Source organism: Drosophila guanche, unplaced genomic scaffold, assembly GCF_900245975.1.
Source record: "Drosophila guanche unplaced genomic scaffold, DGUA_6, whole genome shotgun sequence".
Taxonomy (NCBI): domain Eukaryota; kingdom Metazoa; phylum Arthropoda; class Insecta; order Diptera; family Drosophilidae; genus Drosophila; species Drosophila guanche.
Window position 1 is genome coordinate 5939365 of NW_022995750.1, and position 22371 is coordinate 5961735.

Sequence of the window (22371 nt, forward strand, 5' to 3'; positions counted from 1 at the left end):
GTCAAAGTCCCAGTCCCAGTCCCAGTCCCAGTCCAGTCGAAGTTGGAGCTGCAGTTTGCCTTTGGGGTCAACGCCGCCAAGATGTTCCCAGAAAGATCAGCAAATGAAGATCTCAATGGGCTGGCAAGCTGGCTGCCAGCCTCACTGGCTGCTCCTCGTCTAGGCCATGCGCTCAAATAAATTCAATCTAAATTGTAAGTTTGTTTAGCTGGAGGAGCAGGCTCTCGAACAACAACGGTACGCGCAGGGTGCACCGTGGAGGGGGCTATCCTATAACAATAATAATAATAATGCAGCGAGTGCTGGCTACAGCGAAAAAAAAGCCCCAAAAGAAAGAGAGATGTTCAAAGACCGAAACAAACCAAAGCAAATTAATCGAACAGACTTCGACTCCAGCTCGGAGTCCGGTATGGAGTTGGGGAGAGGAGGGGACTGGGCAAACGTAGCGCCTCTTCGAGCAACAAACTTTGGCTATTTTCGGGGCGCAAATAAGATTGATCTTTTGTAACTTCCATGCTTTTTTTTCGTTAGGGATCCAGGTATCCCAATGCCTTTCCTCTTTGGAGTCTGCATCCATCCAGCAGCGGTAATTTGTTATCGCGATGATTTATGAACCATTGGAGACTCTGAATCCGACATGACTCCGTTTAGTGGGTGTTTACTTAGAGGCACGGGAGAGGGCTGGGGTGCCGGTCCGAACAATTCTAATGCCCAAGACCGCCCCAAGGCTAGTCCAAACACTAGATGGCGCTGCTGCCCAGGCCTGCTCCTTGATGGATTTGTTGCACACCAAACAAAAATAAGAAACTGAGCAAAACAAAACCCCCTTTTCAATTCTTAGCAAACACCACCAGGCCCAGAGTCCAGGGGTCCCACTCCACACAGACGGTGTGATGTGAATCGCTTGGCACGTTTCCGCATTTTCCAGGCTCCAAACACCCATCTTGGTTCCCTTTGCTGCACTCCTCGATCGATTGCAGCAGCCGCAGGGCCACCAAATGATATTGTAGCTCTATATTATGGAAGTATTTAAGGCTCTAAACGATTCAATCTGCAAACAGTTGCCTCTTGCAACCGAACACACTGAGCAAACACACTGGAAGAAGAGTCCCACACATTCATAACTAAAATTTATCTGGGCGAAAGACCCATTTTTCTCAGTGAGGCTGAGGCTGAGGCTGAGGCTGTGATGTCCAAATAGCCAAGAAGTCTAAACATTTTTATTTATGCTCCAATAAAACCACAGAAAATTGCCCAAGTCCCGAGACCAAAGACAACTAGCTGGCACAGGCGTGGGCGATAATTGAGAATTTATACGATGCGTTTTGGGGCGACGTTTATTTGGTCTAAACGGTTTCTGTATTCTGCTTCCTGTTTGATGACATCAGGGCGTTGCTCCGCCCCAACCACCTGTCCCAGAGGCGCACAAACCATTAATCAGGCCTAAAATGTTATATTCAATAAACTGCTCTTAATGATAACCCCAGCACTGGGGATGGACCCATTCCGGCTGTAATCTGTTTTGGGGTCGTCCGAATTGTCAACATAATTGCCATCGAACCAAAACACCAGCAGCCAAAGCGTTGAGGCTAATGGCTCCAAATAACAATGATTAAGATGCCAAAGCCCAGTCTCAGGCCCAGTCCCAGCCCCAGTCCCAGCCCCAGTCCCAGTCCCAGGGCTCAGTACCCATTGACCAGTCATTCAGGCAGAGAGAAGGAGGCATGGAATGGAGGAGTGTGAGGGATCTGAGCTCCGCCGGCGGCAGATCGTCGCGGCTGAGTCGCGCGAAACTCGAGATCGTATCAGCAGAGAGATCCTCAGAAGAGTCGCTGCTGAGTAAGCCAGAAACCTGTTGACATTGATATTGGTATTGGTATTGGTAATGGTATTGATATTACTATGGCTATTGATTCTCCCCTCTACGACATATATCTTCTTTACTGTGCCTGTTTTCTGGTCCTGCTTTTGTTGTGCGCCAAGCAGGTGCGTAGTCCGATCGGGGGAGCTATCGATCAGATCAGAAGCTCAAGGGAAGTTGCTCTATCGAGACCCTTCCAGTAAGGTGATTATGTGAGTGATGATTAATCATGGATAAGTAGGGATAAATAGCGATAAGTGGAGGTAAGAATCGATAAGCTTTTGATGATGATAAGTCGAGTGAGGCGAATGAGTTATGGAATGGAATGAGTCAACTTTGAGTCAACACAAAATCCATACATTTCTTCCCTCTTAAACTATCCCCAATTCCAGCTACGCCACTGCTTTCTGGGTATCCCGATCTGACACCAATGGCACACGTCTATCATAAGTCAGAGCACTCGCCTCGGTTCGGCTCGTTCCCTTCTCGGCTGCTCCTTACCTGACAGAGGCCGAAGTTCTCACGTTGCGAGGGAGTATCACTCGCAGCGCCAGCGCCAGCGCCAGCGCCCCCGATCCATGTGTAACCCGATGACTTGTGCATTCTTTTACGGCTAATTTAACCGATTAGCAAGTGGTGTCCCCCCTTTTGGAGTGACTCGAATTGAATTTTGAGTTGGAGTTTTGCGGTTTTGCTTGTCAGCTACTGCCACTGCCGCTGCATGGTTTCGGTTCGTTTGGGTTTTGGCTTGGTGCGAAAGTAACCGATATACTTGACGCCCACACACGTTGTCAACCTGGGGCGGGAGACTTTGTCCGTACACCTAGAGATGGGGGAGAGTCTTATACGAGCCATGTATTCATGATTCCATTTGGTAGTGGGGTGGCTTTAATGCAAAATAGCTGACAAATGGCAAATAGTGCAAGCAAATCCAAAATGGTTGAAGGGTGGAAAATGGCATCAGCGAGTGGGTGGTTGGTTGGGCTTGATGAGGGCCATTAGCCGGCGATACGATTGCCGCTAATCATGGGGTATCCCACTGGAAAATAGCCAGGGCCTGTAACGCCTTTTTGGCGCCCACAAGAAGTGGGTAAAAACTCGAGCAAAAAACTTGAATACATATGCTAGGAAATGTGTGGTAGAAAATATGGCTAAATAAGGCACACACAAAAAATCGGCAAACAAGAGAGAAATATATACAAATGACTGCAATTTTTCAACGCTTAAAAATCACATTAATTAGCGTTCATGTTTTGTGCACTTCGAATCGCGAGCAAAGGCAAACAGAGGCAAAAAAAAAATATACGAATTATAAATTATAAATTTATTCTCACTCCAATTATCAACAAAGTTAAGCATACGCCTAGTTGCACTTTCAGCAATAAATAATTGTGCAAAGAAAACGGCGGAGAAAAATTATATTTAAACACAACTTAAAATGCAAATTTGCGCATGCAAGGTGGGACGTGGATCTAGCCAACATCCCCATCTACCTTTCGTTTCTTCCCTCCGCCGCCTCATCTCATTTCTGTTGAAAGCCAAAAGAAAAGAAGTATTTTCCTTAGTGGCTTAATTGCCACTTGTGCAGCTGAGGGGAGGATAGAGCAGTAGGGGTATAGGAGGACTGGTGTCGGCGGTCAGTCAGCTAAGGAAAATATTTTGCATTCGTAATTGCCAAAGCAGGAAAATTACAGAAAGATAAGCCGCCTAGCAAGAGCGGGTCTTTGAAGGCGATTTTTCTTGTAGATTTTACATAAATATATCGCAACATGTGGAGGATGCATGTTCCTTGAAACGAATATTAATAATTACTTTGACAGGATGTTGATGAGTTCACAATTGCCAAGGGTACGCATGCGACTATTAAGAAGAGGGTTTATGAGTATTCAAACACATATTCTAGTCTGCCCAAAGGGCACCCCCCACTGTCCACAATTAGCCAAGAACCTCTTGAAGACTGTTTAATTGTTGCAGCACCCTTCCAGCACTCCACACTATCTGTAGTCTCACTTGTCCTTACTTCCACCACTATTCAAATGATAGTGCAGTCGGCGCTAAGTTCACGGATCTTATCACAATGCAAATTTTAAAAGCATAATTCAGCTAATCATAAGAGGCCATGTCGAAAAGTAACAAGTACCCAGCCAAAGGCGGTCAAAAGGAGGCAAACCCTCGCTCTTGTACGACTCTTGCGGCCCTATCCGGAGGCAGACACCAGACGGCATGCGTGTCGGGCTATGCTAATATACAGGGTACCACTCTCCCCGCTCTCCCCACTCTTCGCACTCTCTATTCCACTCTTTTCAAAATAAAACTTGAGCCGAGCAACTCAAGCCGGAGCCAGAAAATGCAATTCACCGAAGAAATTAATTTAAAAAGCGTTGCATTAACAGCAAAACAACAAAAAGAAATTAAATAAAATGTGTAATAATCGCAAAGGGAACGACAGAGAGAAAGAGAGACCCCGCTGAGCGATCACCCCTCTCCACCTGTCTGGCTGGCGCTGGCTACCTCTTCTCCCATCCCTCTCCACAATTCATAAATCATTTCGAAAATTATGACTTTATTTTTAAGATGGTGCTGCATTTTTATACAAAAATTATTTGGATTATTTATGGCTGGTCTGACAGAGGAGCAGTTATGTTGGAGGGCAGAGTGGGGAATTTAAAGGTGTTCCCAAACTTCAGGTGGGTCTCCTCTCGGCAATTTTTCTTTATTTATAATATACTATAATATATTATCACATTTGAATTGTCTTATGGTTAGATGAATACAAAGTAGAAACGGAGTTACTGAGTCTTAGAAGCATAACAAGAAATACTGTTTGAGGGCAGGCAATGAAATTTATTCGTAAAGCAATATGAAAGATATTTTTCATTGCAACTTGGGAAGAGGGTGAAAAAAGTACCACAGTACCTCACCCCATCCCCCAGTTTGGAACACTCCCCAACTCCGCTCTCAGATCAATAAAGCCATTAACTAAAATATTACCAAAAATGTAACACGCAAATTTCCACTTCCAGAAGAAAATGAAACACTCTAATTTTTGTTTACCCATAATCGTAAACAAATTATATTAATTAAAATGAAATATTAATTGTCGCCACTCGACTGCCAAAAGAAGTTTTACGAGTGCAGTTTCAGGGGTTACATTTACCAGACAAATGTTTGCGATTACGAGCTCCAGGAAGTCTATTTGGACAATGCTAATGGCGCGTGTTCCTTGCTCCAAGCGCACTACTCGCTGTCTTAGGCTGTTCAATGTTTCAAAGCTCGATCTTCTGAATAAAATACATCGTTCGACCATTAGCCTTTGACGCTGTCTGGTGGCAAAAGAGTCTCTCTCTCTCTCTCTCTCTCTCTGTATGTAAATTGCAGGCGCAGATCGCATATCAAGATACAGTCTAAAGCTCCTCTTCATGCCCCTTTTACCGTAGTTAAATGTGTTTACACTCAAATTGCATTTGCTGGCCAAAGACCAAAGGGAGGGAGTGCAAGTGCAATTGTGTAAACTAGAATAATTAATAACCAGTGAGCAGCACTGGTTTCTGCTCGCACCCGACAGTATGAATCGTTGATGTGTAATTCCAATTGTTACCTTTGTTTTCAGTCTCGGAGGTTGTCTGCACTTTAGCGAGGCGTTGAAACTCAATCGTATTTCCATTTCTCTCTCTCTCTCTTTCGCTCTTTCCCTCTGTCGCTCTTGATTCACTCAAAGATTCACTCAAATTTCCAGTGCAACGAAATGGGAAATGGAACCACGCCATGTTGTTGCCAGTTGCCAGTTGCCAGTTGCCAGAGAGTCACTAACTCTCGCTCTCTCTTTCTCGCTCATAGGCACACAACGAACGATTCGATGGGCGTGGCCTAAAATATACTCCCCAAGTATTCCCCTTTTTATTCCCATGTAACCAAAAAAAGTTTGTAACCGAAAAAAACATAGAAAAAGTGAAAAGTCAAGCCAACAATTTGTTGGTTTTTGTAACAATTGTTGTTGTTGTTTAATTGCCCGACAATTAAGCGTCCGCCGCCGCCAGAGTTCTTCATAATTCAGTCACAATTAGTAAATAATTAAAGTTGACAATTGTCGCACACAATTGTTAATCTTCATTCAGGGCCCCGTTCAGTGCGCTCCTTGGAACGGGTAGACCTAAGTACACGTCACAACATTAAATAATATTTCATTTCAATTTACAAGAAAACTTTCAATCGAAAGCGAAATGCTTGGAGAAGTCTTAGTGGACTAGGAAAATAAACAGCTAGAAGAAAATTGATATTACGCGTGTGGTTGGGTCTACAGACACTTAAAGAAAGAGTTCCAATTGGGGCTCGTGGGAAAATATTATATTGATTTGTCAGGGTTCTATTTTGGGATGACGAATATTAAAGGAAGTATGTACAAGGACAGCTGCGCAGTAACTGCGAGAAGTAGCTAAAGGACTGCCCCGAAAACACAAAAATGAGAAAGTTCTGAAAGAGCCATCAAGCTCAAGCTTTTTTCCGATTACTTCAAACGTAAAATGTCGCTTACATTAATAATAAAATAAATGTATTTAATATATAAAAATAAATAAATAAATAATTTAACAATCGATTCAACGAATAAATGAGCAACAATTATCCAAAGTCCCGACTGAATAAAGTGTTTGAAACTTTCTACTCAGTTAGGATTCAAAGCCAAAGTAAAACTCTCCCCATTCTTTGCCCTGTTAGTCCCTCTCCCTTTGTGCCAAATTTCCCTTGGCACATTCCTTATCTTTACCTTTAACCAACCTTTTTATGATGCAATCCCTAATCCATTCTGACTTTGAGCGAATTTTTATGACGTTTCTTCGCTTGGCCACTCGTTTGGGCTGCACTAATTTGCATTTTGCATTATATGTAGTTAGCCGAACACAAAAAAGCATAAAGAAAATAATTTACAGAAAGAAAAGGAATTGCTTATACGACATTCGCGTGTTTTCCACATCAATTTCTGTTTGTACTTTTGCCCAAAAAGGAAGCCGCCGTCGCCATGGCAGATGACGATGCCCGAAGCCGGAGCCCAAAACTCACTGGCAGCCCAGGTCGGTCTCTGACTAGCTATGATGGATTACTGCAATAATTAATTGCAATTAGCCGACGCCCGAGAGACTTGGCAAATCTTTGGCAACATCAACCGCAGGGAAACATACTTTTAATTGGCTGATGTTGGTGCTCTAGATCTGGGCGTAGATTCAGGGAGGGCTGTGTGGCCGAAAAGGATGAAGCAAGCCTTTTCGAAATCGATTTTACCTTAAGAGAAAATTATTTTGTTATAATTTTTGGTAAAACTTTGCACGTTGGGAGTTTATTTAAACCAAAATAGACACGGAATAAAATTATTTTGAAATGTTATGTTTCATTTTACTTTTGAAATTACAAATTTGTATTTATGCCAGAGAACAAAACGAATGAAAGGAAGCTCTGAGGACTAGAAAATAAGAAGAAACCATGAAAAAAATACTAGGGAACACCTAAAATGTATCCTTAGCTAATAAAGAGTTTAGAAAGTGCAAAAATAAAACAATTAAAACGGAATACTAGTTATATAGAATACACAGCCCAATACTTTGCTTCCATTTCTTCATTCAATCACATTAAATTCCCAGACTTTTACAATCCCAGGGTACTCGCCAATTCGTCTCAGTCCCACAGATGGCAGCCGTGCATTCAAAATTGGCTTACATTATCCGGTTTTCTGGTTTAGTTACATCGTGGCTTAGTCAAAAAAAAAAATAGAGCTGGCTAATGAAATCTGTCTGGCGCCCCAGACAGGCCAACGGCAGGTGGTGGGGCGGAGAGCGAGATGGGAGGCAATAACACTAATGAAAACTGGGCATGAACATGTTGCCACCAACTCATTTAAATTAGTTATGTAAATAGCATAATTATTAATTAAACGGCAGCCAGCAGCGCCACGTTGCACCGTCCTGTACATTAATGTTTATTAATTAGTCTCTGATTAGGTTTACGTTTGAGATAGGCGCCGCCAGATAGGCCAGATTTAGCAAAGGGAGAGCCCCTATTTGATTGACAGGAGGCAGCTGGACTCTTGTGTTGCCGCCCGGAAACCGCAAAAATATGTGGTAGAACGCAGATCCAATCCCCCCAGAGGGACCTCAATTTTCGTCTAAATAATTACCGAACAAAATTTCACTCTAAACCAATCATAATTTTTGAAATTCCCTGTTTCCTTTTCTGTGGTTCTGTGGTTCTGTGGTGCACATAATCCCCTACCTAATGTTGCCCCCTCCTAATGCCAGGCAATCAACTTTGTGCCTCTCTGCGTCGCGTCTGTAATTTTCTTGTTGAGAGATTTTCTATGTGAAGGTTGCGGCTCTATCAAAGTCAACAGCAAAGGCAAGCCACACTCGTATGTACAATGGCAGCAAATAATTTGCAGTTATATGTTTATATATCTCTGACATTGAGGCAACGAATGCGAGGTGATATCGGGGTATTACTTGCACTTAACTTTTGACAGACGCTGACAGCGAAACTGACAGCCGAACAGGACTGGCAGGACAGGAGCTGCAGCAGGAGCCGCCGCACTGCTATCGAAAGGAACTTTCGAGTGGGATGTCTTTGGGGTTGGGTAGCGCTATTTTGCACACTAAAAGGTGCTAATTGAACTGAAATCGATTGATTATTCATTCAGTATGCGAGTACGAGTGTGATACCCATACATACATCCATCCATACTCGCACGTATCTATCTGTGTTGAGGGGGCACGCCTTCGCTGACCGACTCTGTGCCATTAAATCGCGACTGTCACTTTAGACCAACTTGATGACACGCACATGGAACCAGAGTCGAGCCAGTGCCGCCTCAGTCGCGCTCTTGGAGCTACGCGGAGCTACGCGGAGCTCGTACATGCAGAGAGACATATCGATAACTGACTGCCCGGCAGAGGTAAGGTGGAGTAAGGCAAAAGGTAAGCCAAAGGCAGCCCGCAGAGGCAGAGGCGCATAAATTGTCTGCTGCTGTCGCCGTCGTCGTTGCCGCCATCAAGTGACGTCAGGTCAGTCAGCCAGCAGTTGTTGCAGTAGGTGCAAGGATTGCGTGCAAAAATGCACTTCTGTCTCCCATCTCTCTCTCTCTCTCTCTCTCTCTCTTTTTCTCACTGCATGTTTGCTCTGTCACTCCTCCATGCATGGAGGATACCCCATACCCTATAGCTGTCCCTGCGGTTCCGAAAACTTTTCGTCGCATCAAAATGCAAATAAAGCATTTCAAATGCCAACAGATAGGCAGAGTGCCCACAGGGTTCCAATGGAGTACCCACAGGGAGCCCGGGAGGGAGCGCAGAGTGTCCACACGGAGAAATTCGAGGAAGGAAAGAGTGCGGCCTCAGCGATCCCATGGTGGAAAGCGGTGTACCCACAGACAGATCTTTATAACGGCCTCTGGATCCCATGAAATCATTTCACACACAAATTGTTTCTGCAAAAACATCAATTTGGTATCAATTTGTGTTGTTCTTGCAATTCTTGCTTTTACTTTTTACAGCAAGCAAGCGCTTCAGTCCCGACTGATCCTTCAGGGTTATTTCTGGGCAAATTATAGCGAACTGGGCCTGGGGTCCCTCCAGTCGTGGATCAAACCTGAAGAACAGCCACAACAAAAAACAAAACTAAAGTTTACCATTAAATTCTCATTTAGGCTGTCAATCATTTGCGCTAATTTTTCTTGGCGGCTTCAATCCAAGCGAAGTTCGTTCCTCTCCAGCATCAGGGTAAAGATCTCTCTTCCCCACCATCCTGTCGATTGCTTCCAATGAAGATTAATTTCGTTTTGAAAGGCATATAGGCCCCGGACTTAAGTGGAATTTCAGCGACGGGTCAGCTTGCTTTTGTTTTGTTTCCCTGTTTTGTGTGAAAACTAAACCAACGATTTCGATGCCCGATAGCAGTGCCCCTTCACACTGCGCCACTCGATGTTGTTCCGGCGATCTGCTCAATTTGCCTGCAAAACATTTTACACTTGTTTTCCTTAGATCTCCCCCAAAACACGGTCTTGAGGTCAGCTGGCGGACAGCGCACAGCGGACATCGGACAACGGACAGGAATGTCGATCGTAATCTGAGCTGGCGTCCTCGTGATGAGCATGCAAATTCCCCCTAAGGCGATCCTCGAATTTCTGTTCCGAGTTAATTTGTTAACAAGCATTGGCAGTGGAAGAGGTCAGCCGCATGGATGTTAGGGCTAGAAGCCAGGTCTTAAGTTTTAGAAGGAGATAATCTAGTGGTTGGCAAATTAATGCTAAAGGTCTACAAATTTTGTAATGTTTATGCTAAAGGATGAGAACGGTTCTTTAAATTTGAATGGGAATCAAAATAAGACAACACAGCGTGAGTTCAAATGAGTTCTCCGCCTTTATGAACATTCATCTCCAACTCCCATCTAAAATTTGCCTATACCCTTCCATATTTCTTACAAAAACAGATGAATGTCTTTCCAATCATCGATTAGCAGTATATCGGTCTGGAAGACCGCCATTTTCCTTGCTCTCTCTATCAAAGATCAAAATCAAGCCCCACGTAATTGCTCCCTAAACAAAAAGAAGGGAATCTGTGGGGACCAATCAACAATGGAAAGAGCCGCAACCACAGCAACAAAAGCAACAGCAACGGCAACAGAGGAAGTGGCAGGGCAGGGGCAGAGCAACAGCGTCAGCAGCCGTCGAAGCATCAATCAAATCAATTATTATCGACAATGGAGAGTTCGTGGAAATTATATGAAGCTACGGCTGTGGCTGTGGCTGTGGCTGAGACTTAAAGCTGTGTTTGGTAGGAGATGAATCTGGAAATGGGAATCGGAGTGGAGTTGGAGTTGGGAGAGTTTTGACGGTGCCGCGTTTCAACCGTTGGCCGCCATTAATAAGCAGCTTTGGCGGCGCATTTGTTATTTGATTGGTAAATTGAGATGCCAGCAACGATAATGTCTCGGGCGTCTCAGACGAATGTAAATGGCTCCAGTAGGTAGCCAAGATGGCGACCAAAAACTACCGACTGACTCCAGCACGAACAGAGGAACGGAACGGAACAGATCGAAGCAGACGGCTAACAATGCCAAATTACAGGGGAAACATCTGCCAGGCAACGAGTACGAAAGGCCCCCCCAGGCAGAAGATGCTATCAAAAGGGCAGGGCTGCAATGCTAAAATTATGATTCTACAAACGTTTCCCCAGAGAAATAGACAGTTGTTGTGTCTGAGAAACTGATGGTAAAAGCTGTTTGCACATAGGTTTTGATTTTGGGAGTTGTGCAACCCTGCGGCGAAGATAACCTCACTTTTTTCAATGACTTGTGCTTGTTGCAAGAAACTTCTGTAAGTTCTGTAATTCAGGAGAATTTCATTCAATATTTGAGGGCTATGTACCCTAGGGAAATATTGTCCATCTCAGGGAATACAAGTGCCAATCGGTCATCAATCGATTGTTTATCGTCGGCTTCCCTGCAATAAGCTTTGATTTCCACGGCCACCTGCAACCCTGGTGCAAACTTTAACCTCCCACCTCGCGATGACATGTACACACATAAAACATATGGTAAAGAAGGAGGTGTGGGGCCTTGGCGGAACCATAGAAATGTCGCGGCAAATCCAAACAAACAATTCATCAAAAGCGGCGACAATTAAGCAATGAAATGAAATGAAATTCAAATGAAAAATAAGTCTCATAAGCGCCAGTTCCATGGCTGGGGGCGACCATATAACACTCCCTCCCACCCTCTCTGACGAGTGATGGAGGAGGAGAAACGGAGGAGGAGAGCTGTGGCTGGGGATGGGGATGGGGATGGGGAGGTGAGCGATTATGGAAGAAAGAGGCCGCCGTCGCCTGATGAGTTCTGCTGCTGCTGCTGCAACTGCGGAAAGATAAATTGCCTCGCTGCTATGTAGGCAAATGCACACTCAGTGAGGAGTGAAGAGATATCTTTGCCCGATCTGTCAGATCTGCTCTCTCTCGCACACACACACACATACACACACACTAGGCGGCGACATAAATCATTGTGATTGACAGCCGCTGACCATGATAGTGGACGAGGAGGTGGAGTGCTGGTGTGCTTGTGTGCTGGTGGAAAGTGCCCGCAACTAAACTCATTTAAATTCCATTTCAATTGGCCGAAAAAAAGGCAATAATAAATAAAGCGAAAACATTTCACGCGCTAATTACAGGGTGCCATCGGAGTGAGAGAGAGAGAGAGAGAGAGAGACTGGAGCACTCTGGACACAGATCAATCATATGGGTAGACCATGGATCACGTCTTCCCAACTGCCCGATGGCTGTGTAATTGAAACAAATGCGCAGCTGTGTACAGAAATTATTTCATCAACTGAAAGTTTCGATTAAAGTAAGTGAGAAAGGGCTTGATGAACTAGACGATGGCCTAACTACAGGATTGGGTGAGACAATAAGACAATTAGAACCGAGTGAGGGGTACAGTAACTTTAACTTAATAATCCTGTCTACATCCCTTACCGCTCTGCATGACCAATATCCCCTGCAACAACAAAGGGCTGGGTATAATTATAAAGATCAGGAGCAGCCCAAAAGTAGCGGGAGGCAATCCCAGAGGGACACACGCTCACAAGTCGAGTGAGTAAATTGAGAATAATTTCGTGTTGTCTCATCAATATAAATAAAATATTTATTAACAATTTGTTAAGAGCTATAAATCGCACTCAGCAGCAGCTTTCGACTGATCCAAAACAAAATAAAAGGAAATGCAACCAAGAGCCAAAAACAAAGAAAGCTAAAAAAAAAAGATTGAAACCGTGGAACAACAGCGCTCCCCCAGAGTTCGAGTCGAAGCTGAAAAGTTTTCGAAAAGTCTCTCACCAGGATCGCGGGCACGGTGGACCTGTGTGTGTGTGTGGAGGGACCGCCTGTGGTGCGGGCGGCGACGGCGGCAGGCATGGGGCATATTAATTGTACGCTTGTTCAGCAAGCTGCGACTGCGTCCGGCTCGGGCCCCAGTGTCCAGTACAGTCCAGGGATCTCTCTCTCTCTCTCTCCCTCTCTCTATCTCCCTTGCCCGCTCGCTGAGGTTTGGGGCTGTTGGGTGTCTGGCCAAATTGCTGCTATTTATGTTGGTAACTACCGTATAAACTTTGCAACAACAACGTGCGGCTCGAGCCCAGGCCAGGCAGGCTCTGGGCGCACACATGGGACAACGTTGGAACACGGCAAACGCTGAAATCAATATGTTCACTAATAAATTGTCCCAGAATATTCATTAAATTAAAAAAGTTGCAGCAAATGTTGTGCAAGCCTTTGGCAGACAGGAGCGGCGTCGAAGGTTGGAAATGCAGCGAGCACGAAAGCCAGAGGAACAGGTGGGAAAAGAGTTCTTAAGGGTTTCTTAGGTATTAGATTTAAGCAAAGCAAAGAAAAAAGAAAGACAGTATGGATCAACGTATAAAGAACCCATTTAATCATTATTTACTTAAGAAATAAATTAGATATCAGGAAATATGACGTGTAAAGGTTGTTAGTTTGTCATTTTAGAGTCTAAAATATTCCAAATTCTTATCATAAGTCTTCAACCCAATTAATTAATCTAATTATCATTTCATTCCAAGCAATTGTTTCTCCCTTCAAAACTTCCTAAAACTCCACCTCGACTCCGCTCCTGTTCGCTTAGAGCGCGAAAATTTATTTTTAATTACGCAGCCCCAAACATGGCACAAACAGCGACCGCAACATTCTGATGCCAATACCGATGCCGATTCCCGATTCGAGACTCAAACCAAAGCCTGGCGGAGCTTCAGGCGCAGACGCGGCTGGAGATGAGACTGGGATTGAGGCTGGCGCTTGGAATGCTGCTGCTGCTGCTGCTGTCTCTGACTCCGATGCTGACTCTATAGCCAGAGAGCAATGCAAAATTATGACATGAACATGAACGAAGTCCACATAATGATGTTATACAATACGCCATCTTAGCGTAAACAAGGCGAAAAGCCGCGCCAGAGTCAGAGATGGAGGTGGACTCCACTGGTGACTGGCGCTTGTTGAGGTCTGCCTGTTGCTGCTGGTGTCTCCTGGCCCCCGGTATCCAGGTCTCATTCCAATCTCTACACTGAGGACACAGGACATGTGTTGAATATTTGTTGTTGCCATTGCCCTTACAGCACGCACGGGGGAGTATCAGTATTTGGATTGTATTTGATTGCTCAAAGAATGTAAATGGCAAGTACATATGTATTGGCTGATTAAAATAAGTTATTCAGTCCCCAAGATACACAGTTCCGACGGCTTAAGGTTTGAAGAACTCTCGATAGTGGTTACCGTAGATAAAATGGCAAAAGTCTCTTTGTAAACTTAGCACATCCTAAGTCCAGATAGCTCCCTTTTGTGTGTATATTTTGTAAGCCCCATACTCTGTAGTGTATTCATATTTCGATATGTTTACTATACATCTCAGTTCTGTTGTTCCTGCCCAGAAGCTGTTGGCACGGCCAATGCAAAACATCGAAGAGCTTTGACATGGGGCGACAAGTCCCGGTCCGTGCACCCAACGGATTCACATTTTTCGATGCTGTGAAAATTTGTATGCCATACAAAACCCGAAAACAGATTTATGTATTTTGTGCACAAATATTTGTCGATGATTTTGTGATTTATTAACCATAAGCCATAAGTTCAATGGCTCAAAAAGTTGGAGTTTACTTCTAGCTGAGGGCGGAGCTTCCTTTGCGTTGGAATGTAACCCAGTTTCAGTGGTTTCCGCTTCAATGACATAGAAATTGAAAGTCCCAAGTCGTAGGAGCCCTGTGTGTGGTGTGCCTCAGTGTGTATTGGTGTGTGTATGTGCGTAGGTGGGTGGTGGGTTGTAACGACTACATGCATCCGCATACGTTCTCCGTAATGCTTACATAATGCGAGGTTCTTGACTGCCATTACGCTAAATATAGCAATTACAAGCCAATTGCAATTCACAAATGCCATTGAAAATGCATTCAACAAAAGTAGGGGGACGAGCAGGGCAAAGGTGGGGGCAGGCCTTTGGGTATGTAAGGGGCACACACGCACATTTCTGGCACACACATCTGTACACGTGTGTCAGCGTGCAATTGGCAACAAACGATTACCAGCATTAAGGGTATTCCTGCTAAATATTTGTGTTTTCTTTAGATGTTTGCAACTTTTGATAGACATATTGTTAAGGCTTTAGAGTTTTGTGAAGAAAATATATTTCCATGAAATCTTTCATAAATAAAAGTCTCTAGCAGGCGTACCCTTAATATTCTGTCAGACGCACTGAACTAACGTTAAAAGTCTCTGTCAAGGCACGGGGGCAACTGACTTTTGTCCTCATTTCGCATTCCGCCACAATGACAATGGCAACCTTCACATAGAAAATCGTTCATTGAGAAAATTACGGAGATGCAATGTGAAAATAAAAGGGGGAACTCCTCGATCTCTGCCTATTTAATGTGTGTGCGTTGGGGCAAGGAACTGGCGACATTTAAAAAGCGATCAAAAGTAAATACAAGAAATACAAACAAAATGTGAGAAGTTTACAGAAATTCTTCAAGAATAGGGGTTGAGTGGCATTAAAAGCGTAACCTACTATGTAGAACAATTTGGTAGGAAGAGTAAATAGACGGATAGCTAATGATTTAACGAGCTAACACTTCGTTAAACTAAACTTATGTCCAAAAACGAATTCTAGTCCCCAAATTAACCACATTTTATGGCATTTTATAGTACAGCCAAACGGATGTGATAAGATTACTGGAATTAATAAAAAACGTAATTCCAGTCAATTGGCAGTCTTTAGAGAAAGCAAGTATTGAACGAAATTGTATGTGTTTATAGCTGCATAAATGTATATGTAACCACAATAGATTCCACATAATTTGCTGTGTCAAAAATCGTTTTAAAATCACAACCATTTTGCGTACGATCTGCTAAAAGCATTTATTACCATGATATCTGTGTAAAATCATACTGCCACAGCGAACACAAAACCTCAAGCTGCCGGCAGTCAAAGTCTCACTCAAAATGCCACTCAAAATCACGGAAAGAGTCTCTCGCAGTGGAAATGAGCCACTGGAATATGGGTGGAGACAGTGCGTCCATCCACACCAGTGCGCTCCCTCTCTCACTCTGAATGCATCTATCTCGCTCTGGCAACAACAACAAAGGCAATGGGAAAAAATCAACCACGAAAATTTATGAAACACAAAAGTGGAGGGAACCATAAAAAAAAAGAAAGAACGAACTTAAATGGCGACGGACGACGACGACGACTTGGCGGCAGTGATTTCAGGGGAGGAAGGTGGGGCTGCGGATGAAGAGGTTGGCTGTGCCCCTTCCCATGGAGGAAGAACCAGAGTGGCAATGGCTGCGGGCACACACAGGATAATAAATAATTGCAGGAGACTGTAGCAGCCCCGCCGCTCGGCTCATTGGCAACATAATTTCTGCGGCCCAGAGAACCTGTCAATGTATCGAAAAGATGCACATGTTAAGCCCCTCGAGGGTCCTATGGATTGCACTTGGCCATCCCATACCATGCCCGATGCCCGATCCGGTCAGTCATGTGTTGCAAAGTTAATCCCGGATAAGCAACGGATGATGAGGCAACGCCCTTCGACTTTGACACTGACAAGGAGAATAGGGCGAGGATACACATAGGGACGTCTGGTAAGAACAGCTGGCCAAATCCCTCATCCTTTTCGAGTTGAGTGGAGTGGAAAATGCGGTTGCAAGGTCAAAGCGAAAGTGCGCCACCCCGACTGGGCAGTGGCAGTGGCAGTGGCAGTGCAGTGTTAGGCCTAGGGAAACGTCTATACGAGTAGAGCATTGGCATACCCGTACCATTCCAGTTGCGTGTTTCGTGTAATTATACTCCCTGTCTCCGAGCACTCCGTCGCACGATCCATCGATTGCAGCCGATCGATTGATCTGCACAGTCAGATCGTGACATTTGATGGACATTTGCCGCCGCTGCCGTTTTTCTAGACTCCATTCCGCTGTGGGGACCACTAATCAAATAGCCTGGGAGACCGAGAGAGAGGAACTAATAGCAGAGTGAGTATCCATCCAGCCAGCCTTCAATCAACTCATTAGATTCTCAATTCCACAAACTGACAACACTACAAATTACCATTGACGTTGCAATTGTGAAATCAGAAGCGTTTCAATGTTTAAATGAGACAATTTGTATGCCATTTAAATGCTCACAAAAAATAACCATACTCGAACAAAATGAAAAATAATAACCAGCTCTCCATCTCCACCACACACATTTGATATGGAGGCGGGATAGGGATAGGCCCCGGCGAGATTCGAACTCACGATCTCCTGTTTACTAGACAGGCGCTTTAACCAACTAAGCCACGGCGCCCACATATCTCCACAAAGAGAGAGCTTCTTCAAGAGGTCTCCCGTCTCTGAAGAGCACGGCACTTTTCCAATCATTTTCAGTTCAAAAACTTAATTTAGCTAATGGAAAATCATAATCAATGATCGACAGATAATGATAAGAAAGAGTGCGGCGGCAGCGGCGGTTGGCTGATAACTCAATTAAAATCCATGCAATGCAGTGCAATCAACTTATGAAACTAGTTTTGCATTTTAGTATGATAATGATAATGGTAGCTACATTTATTAGTTATTTTTAGAATATAAACCATACAATTGTGTCTGATTTAGATATTGATGAGATAGCAGTTCCTGCGGCTGGGATATGCTTAAAATATGTTTATAAAAATGTTAAATAGGGAAGACTCTGGTCGTATTAGAAGCTAGCCTTCCCTTCTATTAAGTGTTGATATTCTCGGGAATTATCTTTTGTCCAGCATCAATTCTCTGCGTTTCATGTGGGAGAAATGGAAGTAGGTTACAAAGTTTCTGCTTCGAATTATCTGACTTTGTTGAAACCTTCTTCTGGATTAACATATTCTTTTCTATACGTGAGCTCTCGACATCCGTCATAGGGCGAGTTATAACTTTAGTTGGTTGTGTTGATTGCACCTGAATTATTTATTACTTTTGTTTCATTTTCTGCAAGGCTATTAAAATGTCATAAAGTGGAAGAAAATCAAAAAATGCACGTGAACAAATACAAATACAACTGTGAACTGCTAATGGTTATGGTTATATGGAGCAAGTACAGGGAAAACTGGCTAAGAAGGCAATTAACCAACAGCTGCAACTCTCCAAAACTCTTTAGCCAAAAATCGTTACGAATTTCCTAATAATTTCTTATCCAGGCTCCACTGCCATTGGGCACATGCTCGTGTTGATTTGTCCAAGGGTAATAATTTTGATATTTGGCTAAGGCTGCAATTTCTTGACGTGTTTTGCATATTATCGGCTAATTTCGCCTCCGAGATAAGCGCATTTCTACCTGCCCCAACCTCGTTGCCTTGCCATGAGTGTAATTTATGCCTTCGGCTCGACTCACCTTGCCACACACACACACACACACACACACACACACACACCACACACACCAATCCAAGCCAAAACCACTCTTCAGTGGCAACAATGAAATTGTTAGCTAGTTCGCTTTGTGCAACAGCAAATATTTATGCAAATTGAGCTGCGCTTTGTTGCCGCTTTGGCCATATTTTATTGCATTTTCAAATATAATTGCGACCCGAGTTGGGCATGAGCAGCGCCTGTTCTGTTCGCTTTTCTGTTCTGGTATTCCATTTTGAGCAGCTTTGCGCAGGCGATTTAATCTCTTTTAATTGCTGCGACTAAGTACGGCTTTGGGAGAGGAGTTGGTGGTGCCGCAGTGAGGGGTTGATTACAGTCAGCTGCCAGGCAAATGAAATTGCATCAATGTCAAGACTGTACAGCGCCTCTCAGGGCTCACACACAAAAAAGGAGCAAGCGAAGTGGCACCAATTGATGGCCCGGTGCACACCTTGCTTCTGCTGCTCAAGCTCCCTCCCCAAAGATTTTCCGCATTAATATTGCAATTTAATGAAAACAAGAACAACATCAGCGATCATCAGTGGAAGAATTGCACCTGCTGCAGCGACAAGTCATTATAAATATCCTGGGTAGCAGGACACTGCCAAGGGATATTCCTTACAGGACTAACTAAATAAGGTGACTTGCTTATACGCTTATACGCTTTAAACTTGGTAAGCCCCATGGGTTGTTAGGCATCGTAGAGTAAGAAAACTCCAGAAAGATGATGAAAAAATCCAAACTTTAATTATGAATATCGATGCTAAAGGAGAGATTTCACATAGTTTCGATTTCCTGAGTCTATTAATGCTGAACGACAGCTCAATGCAGATATCGATGTTAAATAGAGCTTTACCCACTTCTTACACTCTGAAAGATACAAACCTATTTGTAGCTTGTAGTTTTCATCCCCAAACTCTGCCTTTCAACTCGGTTAAGTGGCCTAGATCATATTGAATAGAGCGCTCTGTTTTCGCTGCTTGGCCCAAAATTAATGACGTTATTTTCGCATTAGGAAGCAGCCATGACACGAGCAGTCATGAGCATTTTGCGTAATTGCCGCAATTATTATATTAATGCAGGCTGTATTGTGTTTGTTTTTGTTTTTGCAGGCCCCCAGACTACAAATTTATATGAAAAGGTACATATATCGAGAACTGTAGGATCTTGACAACCCTCGAGTGTCCCGATGGCAGCGATGGCAGCGATGGCAGAGGGAGCGATTAAGAACGTCAAGATACGCGTCAGTTGCAGCGCCTCAAGGTACTTGACTTCAACGTTGGCTTGCAATTTCCAAAGCGATTATGCTAATTGACCTACTGAGGAGTCCACTCTCTCTCTCTCTCTCTCTCTCTCTGTGTGTGCTGGGGGGATATTCATACCCGTAATATCCAGCGACAGTCTACAATTTTATGCAATTAATACTGGAAATTTTGTGTACTTTTTTGCCAGCGAAAATGGATAGCCCTCTACATACATTTTGGACCCTAGCTAAATTAGCATGGCAACAAAATATAGAGTACAATAAATATTTAAATTTTATAAGGCCTCTCTCCCTTTAGCCATCCATCAAGAGCGAGAGCGAAAAAGAGAGCAAAAACTAAAAGAAATAAAACTGAAAAGCGTTAAATTTACGAGGTCTGGGCAAAGTGCTCGACATTTATGGCCCAAACATGGCCGGACCGGGTCCGGGTCCGGGACCGGGGCTGGTGCCTACGATTGGTCTTGGATGCCCTGAATAGAGATGGAGGCACTCAGTGGAGTGCCACAGTGGCTTAGCTCAGGGTAGCGATGAGGAGGAGCAGAGGCTTCCATTTCGCATGCGCGCGCATTTAAATTCCACTTCCGTTTTTCCCGCAAATTATTGTTTATGTATGTGAGCGCCGTGCAGTGGCAAAGGCAGTGCGGTGCATTGAGTGGTTTGTGTGCTCCTCATAAATTCATAACTTTGTGGAAAATCATAAAAACAGAATTTATGGCTTAATTATATATGTACAGACGCACACACACACACACACACAAACACAGTGAAGTACAAGTGTGTGGAGAGTGGAAGCCAAATGCACAATTGGCCTCGTCTCGGGCATTTCTTTCTCTTCATTTCACGCTGATGATTAAGTGTCCCACACAATCGCATTGGCTCCCACACACACACATACACACCGGCTCATACTAACGAGAGTCACTACGAAAGATGTGTTGCATATATCGACCAGAGGATACCTCCTAGTCCATGGGAGATTTAAGATCTGTCAAACAGCAAAGTCGAGCATCGATGTGCAAAGCTCTTTTGCAGCATTCGCTTGTGCGTCCGAGTCGAGCAGTTACGGTTACACATTTTATACAATGAATGCTACAGCAGCTCTAGGACATAGTAAATAGACAGTCTCGGATATCTATAATAAAGCCAGCGTGACGGACTGCTGTAGTGAAAAAGGTTTATTCCCTCTCATCGTCAACGAGTGCCAGGTATAAAAAAACCATTCACCGCGAGACGCGAACTTTTCGCCTGCATTTATGCTTAAATGCCCAGCAATTGTTCTTAAAACGCTGCACGCGATGATGGAAAACTTCAACGATTTTCATTTTATTCTGGCCACCAGACTACTGCTCATAACTTGCAATTACGTGCTGAATTTTCTTTTGTTTCTTTTTATTGATTTATTTGTTGTTGTTGTTGTTGTTGTTGTTGTTGTTGTGGCTTCTGTGATGTGATGAAGAAACAACCAAAAATTGGGTTAAGCTGTTTTGCATTTGCATCAGGCACACACCACAAGCAGCTAGCTGATGATGATTCCCACGTTCTGCTGTAGACGGAATGAGTTCGGACGACAGCAGCACAGGAGCAGTAGCAGGATTTTGGACTTAGACTTGGAGCTGGACATGAAGGTACACGGCAAACAGTTTGTCTATAAAAATCGAAGCCAGGCTAAGAAAGAGCGAGAGAAGAATTTCTTGCATAAAGCCAATTAAATTAAGAAATCTGATTCAGTGCCAACGACAACAGCAACAGCAACAGCAACAAGAAAATCCAGCGACTGCAACGGATGGAGGAGAAACGTGAATCCCCAAAAGAATCTTTCTCTCCCACTCGCACACCTCTCTATCTATCTCTTTTTATATATTTATTGTCGCTCTCCCTCTCTCTGTCTCTCTCGTCTCCGGCAATTGGTATTTTACAACAAACAGAGCTTGCGTTCCAGCTTATTTAACATAAATCGAATGGCTACTGAAATACACCCGACTCAATGCGGGGCCTTATCTCTGGCTTGGACTTTAGTTTTTTTGCTGGGATGTGCCATGCACGCAGAGAAAAAGTATGGTAACAAAGGAAGTTGTGATCTTTTCAGAGATAAATGTAAAGAATAGAATGAGATGGTGGCGATGCTCACAGATGTAGATCTACCATCTACAGAAAGATGGAAAATTATTTTGTGAAACTTGTTGAAATTTCTACCTAATAAAAGTTTATTCAACAACCTTTTCGCACCGTGTCCGTGTTGGTGGATCTGAGCCAATTTCATTGAGTAAAGGCAAATGTAAAGACAGAGCAAACGACCTTTGGAAAAATGGCTAAGGCCCCAAGAAGTTGTTTGTGTCTTGTGCAGACAAATCACGACCCGAAGACGAAAACAGCCCAAGAGTTTGCTGCGCTTGGACGTTCGGCCAGAGGACAGTCGAACGGAGAGTACAACAGATTTCACACCTCCTCCAACTTGGAGGAGGAAAAAAAGCGAAAAAATGAGGAGACAGACTGACCCAACTAATAAGAGTCAGCTAAAACGACAACATCAAGAGACAACAGCAGGAGAAACAACAGCAACAGTACTAGCAACAAAAACCACATGGCATAATAAATAAAAGCCAAGTAGCTGGTGCTGCCTAAGAGTCTGGGTCTGCATCTGGGTCTGGGTCTGAGTCTGGTAGTGTCTGGTCTTTGCTGGGACCTGGAACCTGGGCCGGAGCCGGAGTCTGTTGGCTGGCCCTGTGATTTTCACAAGTTGATATCGCAAACACAAAATGTTAATGAGCAATTTCGAGATGGTGCGA

At 43.9% G+C, this 22371-nt stretch overlaps 1 non-coding gene across 1 annotated transcript; it reads right to left on the reverse strand.

Moving 5' to 3' along the window:
• Positions 1-17168: 17168 nt before the first annotated feature.
• Positions 17169-17242, reverse strand: Trnat-agu. Its single transcript has one exon. It is a non-coding gene; the product is annotated as a tRNA-Thr (tRNA).
• Positions 17243-22371: the final 5129 nt, after the last annotated feature.